Raw genomic sequence first — 11,435 nt, 5'->3', positions numbered from 1 at the left:
AATGGGTACCTAAAGTTGTGATCACATCCCCTTTGCCACGTTAAGGGTACCCTTATTTGGCGGCGGTCATGTGACCCCTGTAACTAAATCTTCTTTTATCTGAAAGATGTGCCATTTGTGAGAGCCTTTACTGGCATAAAAAGTTTGAATTAAATGATACGGGAATGAATGTTTGAGTTGGGGTACAAAAATGGGTGCAATAATATTTTTACACAGTTTAATTTGCTGATTTTCACAGGCATGCAAGCACAGCTGCAGAGAGCAGAGCTCTTCAGTCCTTCTTTGCAGCATTTGCAGCGTTTTGTTGTACAGCACTTCCACACTTCATGCGTTCTCGGCACATACCTCTTGAAGGCTCGTCCAAAATAACTCCCACTTTCCAGCCTTGGACTGCCAGCCCCACAATGATTGGTGTTGGGTTGTTTGCCTGATTGTATATTTACTGACGTAGTCTAATTGGTAGATTGCTCTTCTCAAACTCATGTCCTGCAACAGCACGTTACTTGTAAGGGTGTTTTGGGGAATTTGGCAGCGCTTTTGACTGAAGAGGTACCTTCTAGCACTGTTCACACCCAGGAAGTTTGGTTTTGTCCTGCAGAAGTACCACAAAATGCTCTTGAACTGACCTGTCAGTAGTACTTAGCTCTCAAAGAAGAGCAGACAACCTGAGGAAAGATTGTGTGATGTCTACTAATGCATGCCATACTTGTCAAGCCCCCAATACCACCGAAGAACAACACAGTATCACAGTCTGTAAAACTGTGAAACATGGGCAGGCAGGGTGACTTCTCGGGGCCAATGGCTTTGGCAATGTGGTGAGCAAAAAATGGCTGAATCCTTTTCCATAGCGATGCACACTTCATAAGCAGAAAACTGAAATCAGCTGGGATGAGAAGCAGACCGTCTTAGATGTCTGGCCTCCTCTAAATCCATGGTGTAGGAAATCCACCTGGGGTACCCTTCATACAAAAGCTGAAAAGTGACAATTTTATTTGAATAATGTTTACTATCTCAGAGAGTTAGCCAAAGTCTTCACACAAAAGATAAAATGCAAAAATTGTATTTTAACTATTTGTATAATTCTTACTATTTAAGGTCAATACAAAAAAACTGTTTCCAGTTACCCAACTGATTCTTAAATCTTGCTGGCCGCTACATTCATTAGAATTCTAACAGTCGCTTACAGAATGTTGACCCTTGTGAGGGTATGGTAAACCCACCAAATTCACAGAGGTAGCTTACGCATATGTGTGCATACTTGTTAATTATCACAAAAAAAAGATGCAAACTGTTCAGCTACTCTGGAGGTATTAGGTACCAACCTTGATAGTAATGGTGAAATCAGCTCGTTTGTGTGGCACCGGCAGAATTGCTCATAATGTATTCACGCAGCACTCTTGTTCTCAGGAACCCGCATGTGGTGTAACCCTCAGTTGTATATTCTGTTAAAATAAAATGCACATCAATGCACGGTCAACCTAAATTAAGTAAAAGGTTGAGAAAAAAGTAACACACCAAAATCGTAACAGTGTTGAGACTCAGACTCAGAGAGAGGTACCATTTTTTTCAAAACCACTCATTTCTCATTTCATTAGCACATAAGCTTATTGCATACTTTTGTCTTTTAGCTATCATCTTTGAAAGTTTGATCACAAGACCGTAGAGACATGGGGAATGGTTCCCCCCCCCCCCCCCCCCCCCCAAGCTGGCCCTCCTACTAGTTAGTACATGTCATTGTCACTGTGGCCTACTCACTCTAAGTCACTCCCCCTCCCCCCTCAGTTTTTTTTAGAAACTTATGGAAGTCAAGTCCTTTATAATAGGCAGGACTAATTATCATGCCTTGAACAATCTCTGTCTCCTTGCCTTTTATTCAAAGTTCTTTTAACTTGTCCAAAATCATGTGGGTGGCGAGCATGGTTTTCTTTCATTCAATCAACAGATAGATCTAGATCTATCACAATCCAGTTTCAGCAAGATTTGAAAGTGTGCAGCATTTCAGCGCTTCAGCCGATCAAAAACAGACCCGAGGGGACAAATAAAGATTATAATGACGTGAAATTGGTGAATGAAAGGGTAATCTTAAAAACTTACCCTCACAAACGTTGTTTTCGCTCAATCAAAACACGCATTGGTACGGAGGCCGCCATCTTGAATTTTCTAGCTGCGGATATATACTTTTCTAAAAAAAATATAAAACTAAATGAAAGAACACAAAAGTACCCATGAAAATATTTATTTCATGTATATATTATCACCAGACAACTTCTGGTGCATTGTTAATAATTGAAGTTTACATTTGCTGAGTTGGAAATATTTACTGCTGATGGCTTTTGGTATGAAAATCGTCTGCTGTAGGTGCAGCCTTTTATTCATTATTATAAACACAAAAATCAATTTCTGAAGTGGCTCTGTATCTGAAATCATTTAAAACATCATAAGGAACAATATCACGAAGTATGATGTTTGTCACAAGATGTGATTAATTGTTGAGTGATTCTGCAACATAGGAGCCCCACTATTAAGGCTGTCCTTAATATAGCCCGAAGTTGACCTCGCGGAGACTTCTTGCTTTTTTTTAACCGAAAATTCAGTGCCAAAGTTTCGTGCAGCGAACTTCGTGAAGTAGACTCCGCGAAGTCGACCTCGCCCAATCAATATTAACAATATTAATCAATATTTAACCACCACAAAAGGATCAAAATTAATCAAAAGCCACTCTTTCTTTGTGAAGGCAGACTTAATTAAAGATGCATTCCTTCCCGTGGAGACGTGTCTTATAAACCACCACAGATAGGTGCAGAGTTCATTATATTTAGTCAAGTTTTGACTAAATATTTTAACATCGAGGGGGAATCGAAACGAGGGTCGTGGTGTATGTGCGTGTGTGTGTCTGTCTGTCTGTCTGTCTGTGTGTGTGTGTAGAGCGATTCAGACTAAACTACTGGACCGATCTTTATGAAATTTGACATGAGAGTTCCTGGGTATGAAATCCCCGAACGTTTTTTTCATTTTTTTGATAAATGTCTTTGATGACGTCATATCCGGCTTTTCGTGAAAGTTGAGGCGGCACTGTCACGCCCTCATTTTTTAACCAAATTGGTTGAAATTTTGGTCAAGTAATCTTCGACGAAGCCCGGACTTCGGTATTGCATTTCAGCTTGGTGGCTTAAAAATTAATTAATGACTTTGGTCATTAAAAATCTGAAAATTGTAAAAAAAAAAAAAAATTTATAAAACGATCCAAATTTACGTTTATCTTATTCTCCATCATTTGCTGATTCCAAAAACATATAAATATGTTATATTCGGATTAAAAACAAGCTCTGAAAATTAAATATATAAAAATTATTATCAAAATTAAATTGTCCAAATCATTTCAAAAACACTTTCATCTTATTCCTTGTTGGTTCCTGATTCCAAAAACATATAGATATGATATGTTTGGATTAAAAACACGCTCAGAAAGTTAAAACAAAGAGAGGTACAGAAAAGCGTGCTATCCTTCTTAGCGCAACTACTACCCCGCTCTTCTTGTCAATTTCACTGCCTTTGCCATGAGCGGTGGACTGACGATGCTACGAGTATACGGTCTTGCTGAAAAATGGCATTGCGTTCAGTTTCATTCTGTGAGTTCGACAGCTACTTGACTAAATATTGTATTTTCGCCTTACGCGACTTGTTACATTTAGTCAAGTTTTGACTAAATGTTTTAACATAGATGGGGAATCCATTTAGTCAAGTTTAGACTAAATGTTTTAACATAGGGGGGGAATCGAGACGAGGGTCGTGGTGTGTGTGTGTGTGTGTGTGTGTGTGTGTGTGTGTGTGTGTGTGTGTGTGTGTGTGTGTGTGTGTGTGTGTGTCTGTCTGTGTGTCTGTCTGTCTGTCTGTGCGTGTGTGTGTGTAGAGCGATTCAGACCAAACTACTGGACCGATCTTTATGACATTTTACATGAGAGTTCCTGGGAATGATATCCCCGGACATGTTTTTATTTTTTCCGATAAATACTTTTGATGACGTCATATCCGGCTTTTTGTAAAAGTTGAGGCGGCACTGTCACACCCTCATTTTTCAATCAAATTGATTGAAATTTTGGCCAAGCAATCTTCGACGAAGGCCGGACTTCTGTATAGCATTTCAGCTTGGTGGCTTAAAAATTAATTAATGACTTTGGTCATTAAAAATCTGAAAATTGTAAAAAAAAAAAAAATTTATAAAACGATCCAAATTTACGTTCATCTTATTGTTCTCCATTTTCTGATTCCAAAAACATATAAATATGTTATATTTGGATTAAAAGCAAGCTCTGAAAATTAAAAATATCAAAATTATGATTAAAATTAAATTTCCGAAATCGTTTCAAAAACTATTACATCTTATTCCTTGTCGGTTCCTGATTCCAAAAACATATAGATATGATATGTTTGCATTAAAAACACGCTCAGAAAGTTAAAACGAAGAGAGGTACAGTAAAGCGTGCTATGAAGCACAGCGCAACCGCTACCGCGCCAAACAGGCTCGTCACTTTCACTGCCTTTTGCACTAGCGGCGGACAACGTTCAGTTTCATTCTGTGAGTTCCACAGCTTGACTAAATGTAGTAATTTAGCCTTACGCGACTTGTTCTATTTTCTGTATGCACGTGTCCATTTGATCAATTCATAACCCTACCTACCTACCCCCACTCTTTTTCATTATCACCACTTTGTTTAACCAGCTTTTGATTCAGTTAGCACCCTCCGCCCTCTCTCCCTTTTCTCTTCGCATATATATATACACATGAACACTGAACAGGTATGACAAAGCACGACCGGACGACCCAGCAGCTAGATAGGTAAAGGGTTAAAGCCATCTACGTTGGAAATGTCAAGCGGTGCGTTTCACACCCACCTGTACAGAAAACGCACCGCAAAGAATGAAAAGGTCTGGCAATTGACCCCAGGGACAAACCCAGCTAGCCCCGTAAGAAAATCCTTCTTTCTTCTTTACTGTTTCGCCGTCTTTCTTGTTCTCTTCTTTTCTTTTCCGTTTTTCTCTGTTTTTTTCCTTCTTTTCTTTTCTCTTCTGTTTTTTGCCCCGGTTTTTTTGTTTCTTTTTTTACATTTAGTCAAGTTTTGACTTAATGTTTTAACATAGAGGGGGAATCGAGACGAGGGTCGTGGTGTATGTGTGTGTGTGTGTGTGTGTGTGTGTGTGTGTGTGTGTGTGTGTGTGTGTGTCTGTGTGTCTGTGCGTGTGTGTGTGTAGAGCGATTCAGACTAAACTACTAGACCGATCTTTATGACATTTTACATGAGAGTTCCTGGGTATGAAATCCCCAGACATATTTTTCATTTTTTCGATAAATGTCTTTTATGACGTCATATCCGGCTTTTTGTAAAAGTTGAGGCGGCACTGTCACACCGTAATTTTTCAATCAATTATCAATGAAAATTAAAAATATAAAAATTATGATTAAAATTAAATTTCCGAAATCGATTTAAAAACAATTTCATCTTATTCCTTGTCGGTTCCTGATTCAAAAAAACATATAGATATGATATGTTTGGATTAAAAACACGTTCAGAAAGTTAAAACGAAGAGAGGTACAGTAAAGCGTGCTATGAAGCACAGCGCAACCGCAACCGCGCTGAACAGGCTCGTCACTTTCACTGCCTTTTGCACTAGCGGCGGACTACGGTCATTGTGAAAAAAATGCAGTGCGTTCAGTTTCATTCTGTGAGTTCCACAGCTTGACTAAATGTAGTAATTTCGTCTTACGCGACTTGTTTTTGTTGTTGATGAATTCATTTCTTAAGAGCCACTAGTGTCAATTTTCGAGATGAATTGATCAAAAGTTTCGCCTCTACACAGTAAGCAGTCAGGATGTTGATTTTTGGTAAGTGCCAAAGTGGACGTATGGTCATATCATATTCCATGTAAAATCATGGCTACATCTGAGATGATGAGTGGAATTATTCACAGAGGAAGGACGGTGCCTTAAAAGTTCAGATTCCCCCCAGCAACGTCCGCTAATCAACCAGCTCTATTTACTCCTGATATCCTCATCCTGTTAGGCTGACCAGACATTGGTCAAGATCTCCCCTGGGTCGGCCAGGACGCCATTGACCTTCATTCACGTGATCTGTACCTGAAGAGAAGGAATGTACTCTTTATGGGCACATTCTTTCCCGCGAAAACAGCTCTGCACAGCCTTTTACATAGGATAAGACCACCCCTCCTTTTTTGACACACAACACAATTCAACACTGTGACTGCTTTCTTTCGAATTTCTTTTTTTTTTTGGGGGGGGGGAGGGGGAGGGATGATATGACTTATATCTTTAAAGCCATTGCCAATGATAATTGACTTACTGTTTTGAATAAGTAGCCTATACCTACCTTTTTCTTTAAAAATGTGATTATTATTTTTCGACGATTTGTTTTGAAATTGCCAACATGATTCCTGCTTTAAAACAGTTTTTGGTAATCATATCACAGCTTAAGAATTGCCGGCGTGTATGAAACCTATTATCTTCTTTTAAATAGGTAAAAGAATTGAAACAATTGTAGTGTCGTCTCTACAAAGAGTTAAGTGTAATCGCTTTTGCTGTCGCGGTTGTAATCACCGGAAGAGACCACTGAAGATTTAGATTTCCAGTCAGTGAGATAAAGAAAATGTGTTATGTCTCCTTTTTATTTAAGGTTTAAACCTGTGTCCCGGTGTCGCAGAATATTTCGGAACCAGGATAAATCGGAACCGGTTCCGACAAATCCTAGGATATTTCGGAACCATTCCCATTTATCCTGCACCTGGCGGCAGGATATTTCGGACCCTCCACGATATTTCGGAACCACCTTCATCCCTGTTGACCCGAACCCTAACCCTATTTGATCATGTTCTTCGGTTCCTTTTTTAGATTACAACTCTCTTTTCGATCACATTCAATAGGGCACTTGTCAAGAAGGGTGTTGCAGGTTGCGAGCGGATGATGTTGCTGCTTGTTTTGATAGTGTTTTACCGATCGTCATAATAACTGGTTCCGAAATATCCTGCCACCAGGGCCAGGATAAATCGGAATGGTTCCCATTCGTCCGGTTCCGAAATATCCTGTGACACCGGGTGCATGATTTGCCTTTGGCGCCGGCTCGCGTTCGCTTCTCGGAACCTAACTTGGATTCAAACGCAATTTCTGTAGAGATGCCACATCGATTCATCTTTTAGTGTCCAATCCAAGACTGATGTTTGTCGTTTAAGGGATTTATCGCCCGAAAATGAGAGAATGATTAGTAGCGCACCTTCGTGACAAGTCGTATAAAAATCATCTCATTTACCAATTCCCTGCCATCTCGCCCTTTTTCGGATAATTCTTTCGAGTCTCCGACTGCAGCATTTGCAGTGCAGAGAAGGTGGATTATTGTAAGACTCACCGACATATAAAATGTAGGCAACAATAAAACAAGTATTAGCTATGGAGATATAAGCGGGTGTTTTTCTAATCGAAAACTTCATAAACCAGTCAGCAGAATGACAGGTTTCGCGACACTTCATTCCAAATAGGAATCATTAATGTGCGTCTCCAAACTGTCTCCAAACTGCAACATCTACACAGCCCAGCGCAATTAATCCTCTTCAGTGTTTCACTCATTACCGCAGAGAGAAAATAGAGGGGCTAGATCTACTGACCTATACCGTAGTAGTATACGCTATCTTTAACGCAGAGATTGATAGTATAAGATTGATATAAGATGGAGAAAAAAAAAGAGAGAAAAAACACGAACGCCCACTACGTTATTCCAGCATCGACCTTCAAAACGCATCACAAGGATTGATTTTAACAGGGTTGCTATTTTTTCTTCTAAATTGAGACTCTCTTGAATAATAAAACATTGAAATGACCAATTTGGCGACACCTGGCTCCTTTTCTTCGTGATCATTCTTTCACGTCTTCTACCAGAGCTACGGCATCCAGCATCGATACAATCCAGCAAACATCAGCCCCTCTATACCCTCCCCTTCAATGTTTCGCTCGTTACCGCGGCCACGAGCGAAAAGAAGAAAAACCTCTTCTATACAGAAAGGTCCAAAGAAAACTTGTTTTCTACAGTGGAAGGTCCGCCACAATTTCACTCGCTTTTAACCCTCGATTTAATTGTCCTTTGATCCCCAGCGCTGAGAGCTTGAAACATGGCAATCCCCTACCGAAATAGCCTGTTATCACGGCCGGTTTCCGCATACATTCGTCGGACCACGAACACCACGGGCTAATGAAGCAGAAGGGGTCTAATTCGACCCCAAGTGGGCTGCACTTCCTGTAGGGGGACTTCCTCGAGGCGTTTTTCCTGGTTACCGGAAATACCCCGGGGGTAGTTTCTGGAGGTGATTATCCTGGTTACATGGAATGTTCCCGATGGACTTCCTTCAGGTGTTTTTACTGATTAGAGGGAATTCTCCAGGCGGAGTTCCTGGAGCTGTTTCCCTGTTTATGAAGAATGCTCCCCATGGACTTCCTGGGGGTGTTTTTCCTGAGTAGAGGTAATGCTCCCGATGGACTTTTTTTTGAGGAGGTCCTTTATTTTGTTTTTTTTACTGAGTAGAGGTAATGCTCCCGATGGATTTTTTTGGAGGAGGTCCTTGGTTTATTTCCCCTGAGTAGAGGTTATGCTCCCGATGGACTTTTTTGGAGGGGGTCCTTGGTTTATTTCCCCTGAGTAGAGGTTATGCTCCCGATGGACTTTTTTGGAGGGGGTCCTTGTTTTTTTCTTCCTGAATAGAGGTAAATGCTCCCGATGGACTTTTTTGGAGGAGGTCCTTGGTTTTTTTTCCTGAGTAGAGGTAATGCTCCCGATGGACTTTTTTTGGAGGAGGTCTTGGGGTGTTTTTATTGATTACAAGGAATTCTCCCGTTGGACTTTTTGGAGGTGTTTTATTCTGATTACAGGGAATGTTCCCGATGGATTTCCTTGAGGTGTTTTTCCTGATTACAGGGAATGCTCCCGATGGGTTTCCTTGAGGTGTTTTTCCTGAGCACAGGGAATGCTCCCGATGGACTTTTGGGGGGGGTGTTTTTCCTGATATCCTGAAATGCTTACGAGAGACTTCCAGGAGGTATTTTTCTTGATTAGAGGGAATTTTTTAGGCCGAGTTCCTGGAGCTGTTTTCCTGTTTATGGGGAATGCTCCACATGGACTTCATGGGGGTGTTTTTCCTGAGTAGAGGAAAATAATGCTCCCAATGGACTTTTTTGAGGAGGTCCTGGGGGTGTTTTTCCTGATTACAGGGAATGTTCCCGATGGACGTCCTGGAGGTGTTTTCCTGATTACAGGGAATGTTCCCGATGGACGTCCTGGAGGTGTTTTCCTGGTTACAGGGAATGCTCCGGTTCGGGAATTCCTGGTGGTTTTCGCAGACCTTTTTGTAGGTCACGTGACACTTTGCTGCACCCTCCACAGCGATGTTTTCTCCAAACGTATGTCAATTTAGAAATGTTAAGACGCATTCATTCAATGCGAATTGCAAAATAAATAAGACATTTTCACTTTAATTAAAATAAATGAACACTAATGACGACATGCAGCAGAACATTGTGCACCTTTGCAACTGACTTGACAATACAGTAATGACTGACAAAGAGAAGAAAAGAAGAAAAATAACTTGGCGCCACGCGCTACCAGTACGCGACGATAATATGACGAGTCGACCACACACCGCACTTTCGTCTCTCCTGTCCGCTGTCACTCATACAATGTTCTCACGCCTGCTGCAAAATCAAAGTAAATCGTTTCTTTGATCATGGCGGCGTAAAAAGTACGTCAGTCGTATCACAAAGTGATATGAACTATGCAGTTTGCGCCAGCCTCGCATAGGGCATATTAAAAATCAGCTTGATTTCTTTTTCATCAGGAACCCCACCCAACGCATTCCCTGTGACCAGAAGAAGAAGAAAACATCTGCATGAAGTTCATCTAGAAAACACACAAAAAAAGACTCACTTTGCCCTAATGAAACTCAGTACGTGCAAAACCAAAGGGGGGCGGTTGTGAGGACTTCAAGCCCAGAACACAGGGTTCTCGCAAGGTAGCAATTTTATCGACAGGCAGTAGTAGTCGCTATCGATTAGCTGCCCAACGTGTGTTGAGTTCGATCCCAACAAGGGTCGATAATGAAGTGAATGGGCCGTAATCAGCCATCAACGCTCTCGCGGTTCGGATGTTTGGGGAGCGGTTGTTGATGGAACTTTAAGAGATCACCCCCGATCGAAGGATGTGACACCGCCTGAAGGGTGGTGCGAGTGGATTGTGGCGAAGAGGAGGGAGGGGGTAGGGGGTTGAGGGTAACCGCCTCGACAGGTTGTTGTTTGTGAACTAAAGCTGTTACAGACGCGCGCCGCTCTGATTGAAAGCAAGAACCTGAAGTGTAACGAGAAATGAACCGGCGGAGAATCTATGGACAGACAGGTGGACAAAACTACAGGCAACGATATAAGGAAAAACAAATACCCAACTTAGACAAAACAATGCTGAGTTAGAGAAACGTTAAAAGGAACAAGTGCCATGACAGACACGCAGCTAAGTTGTCAAACTAACACAATCAAAACAAATTGCAACAGACAGAAAAACAAGTATAACAAACCAACATCACATTTGGAACCCAGTTAAGCATAACATGAACATGCAATGCAAACAACAAAGACTCAAAAAGGACCCCCAAAAAACGGAACCAAACAACCAAACAAACGAACGAAAATAATTTGAGAAAAGGGACGAATAGAAATTTTGTGTTATAACTAGCAAAATCTGGGATCACCATATTTCTATCCTGTTGAAAACGACGTTAAACACCAAATAAAGAAAGAAAGAAAGAATATTTCTATCCTGTCTTTTCTGAAAGATAAGTCAATTAAGTAGACGTGCAATTCCAAGGCACTGCATACCCCCAGCGAAGGACAAAATCGCCTCTCTCTAGATCTCTCTCTGTCTATGTCTTTTCAAACTGTTTGACGCACGGATCGCCCCTATGCTCTTGTGTGGTTCAGAGCTATGGGGATATGGAAAGTATGACTCTGTGGAAAGGGTCCACCTGTTTGCGTGTAAAAAGTTTCTGAAAGTGACAATTCGAACTCCAAACAACATTGTGTATGGTGAATTGGGAAGACATCCGCTGTATATTAAGTCTATTAACTCTGCAGTCAGATGTGTGAAATACTGGTTTACACTGCTGAAGCAACCTGATTCAAGATATTCCAAGATTGCATATAAAGCTTTATGTAATTTGGCATTGAAGGGCCACACAAATTGGGTCTCACATGTGCAGAGTCTTTTATGTTGTAATGGTTTTGCTGCTGTGTGGATGTACGGAATGGTTGGGAATGAGAAGTGTTTCTTACAAGAGTTTAAAAGACGTTTACAAGATTGTTTTTGTCAAGAATGGTTCTCCTTTTTAGAATGCAGTGA

At 41.0% G+C, this 11,435-nt stretch overlaps 1 long non-coding RNA gene across 1 annotated transcript; it reads right to left on the bottom strand.

The window, feature by feature from the left end:
- Positions 1–380: 380 nt before the first annotated feature.
- On the bottom strand, positions 381–2,205 carry LOC138953159 (uncharacterized). The gene is made up of 3 exons (XR_011451495.1): positions 2,095–2,205; positions 1,323–1,442; positions 381–972 (listed from the first exon to the last, which is right to left on the bottom strand). It is a non-coding gene; the product is annotated as an uncharacterized lncRNA (long non-coding RNA).
- Between the last annotated feature and the right edge of the window lie 9,230 nt (positions 2,206–11,435).

Source organism: Littorina saxatilis, linkage group LG17 (assembly GCF_037325665.1).
Source record: "Littorina saxatilis isolate snail1 linkage group LG17, US_GU_Lsax_2.0, whole genome shotgun sequence".
NCBI classification, from domain to species: domain Eukaryota; kingdom Metazoa; phylum Mollusca; class Gastropoda; order Littorinimorpha; family Littorinidae; genus Littorina; species Littorina saxatilis.
Note: the sequence above shows the minus strand (reverse complement) of the source record. Positions and strands in the feature narration are given on the sequence as shown.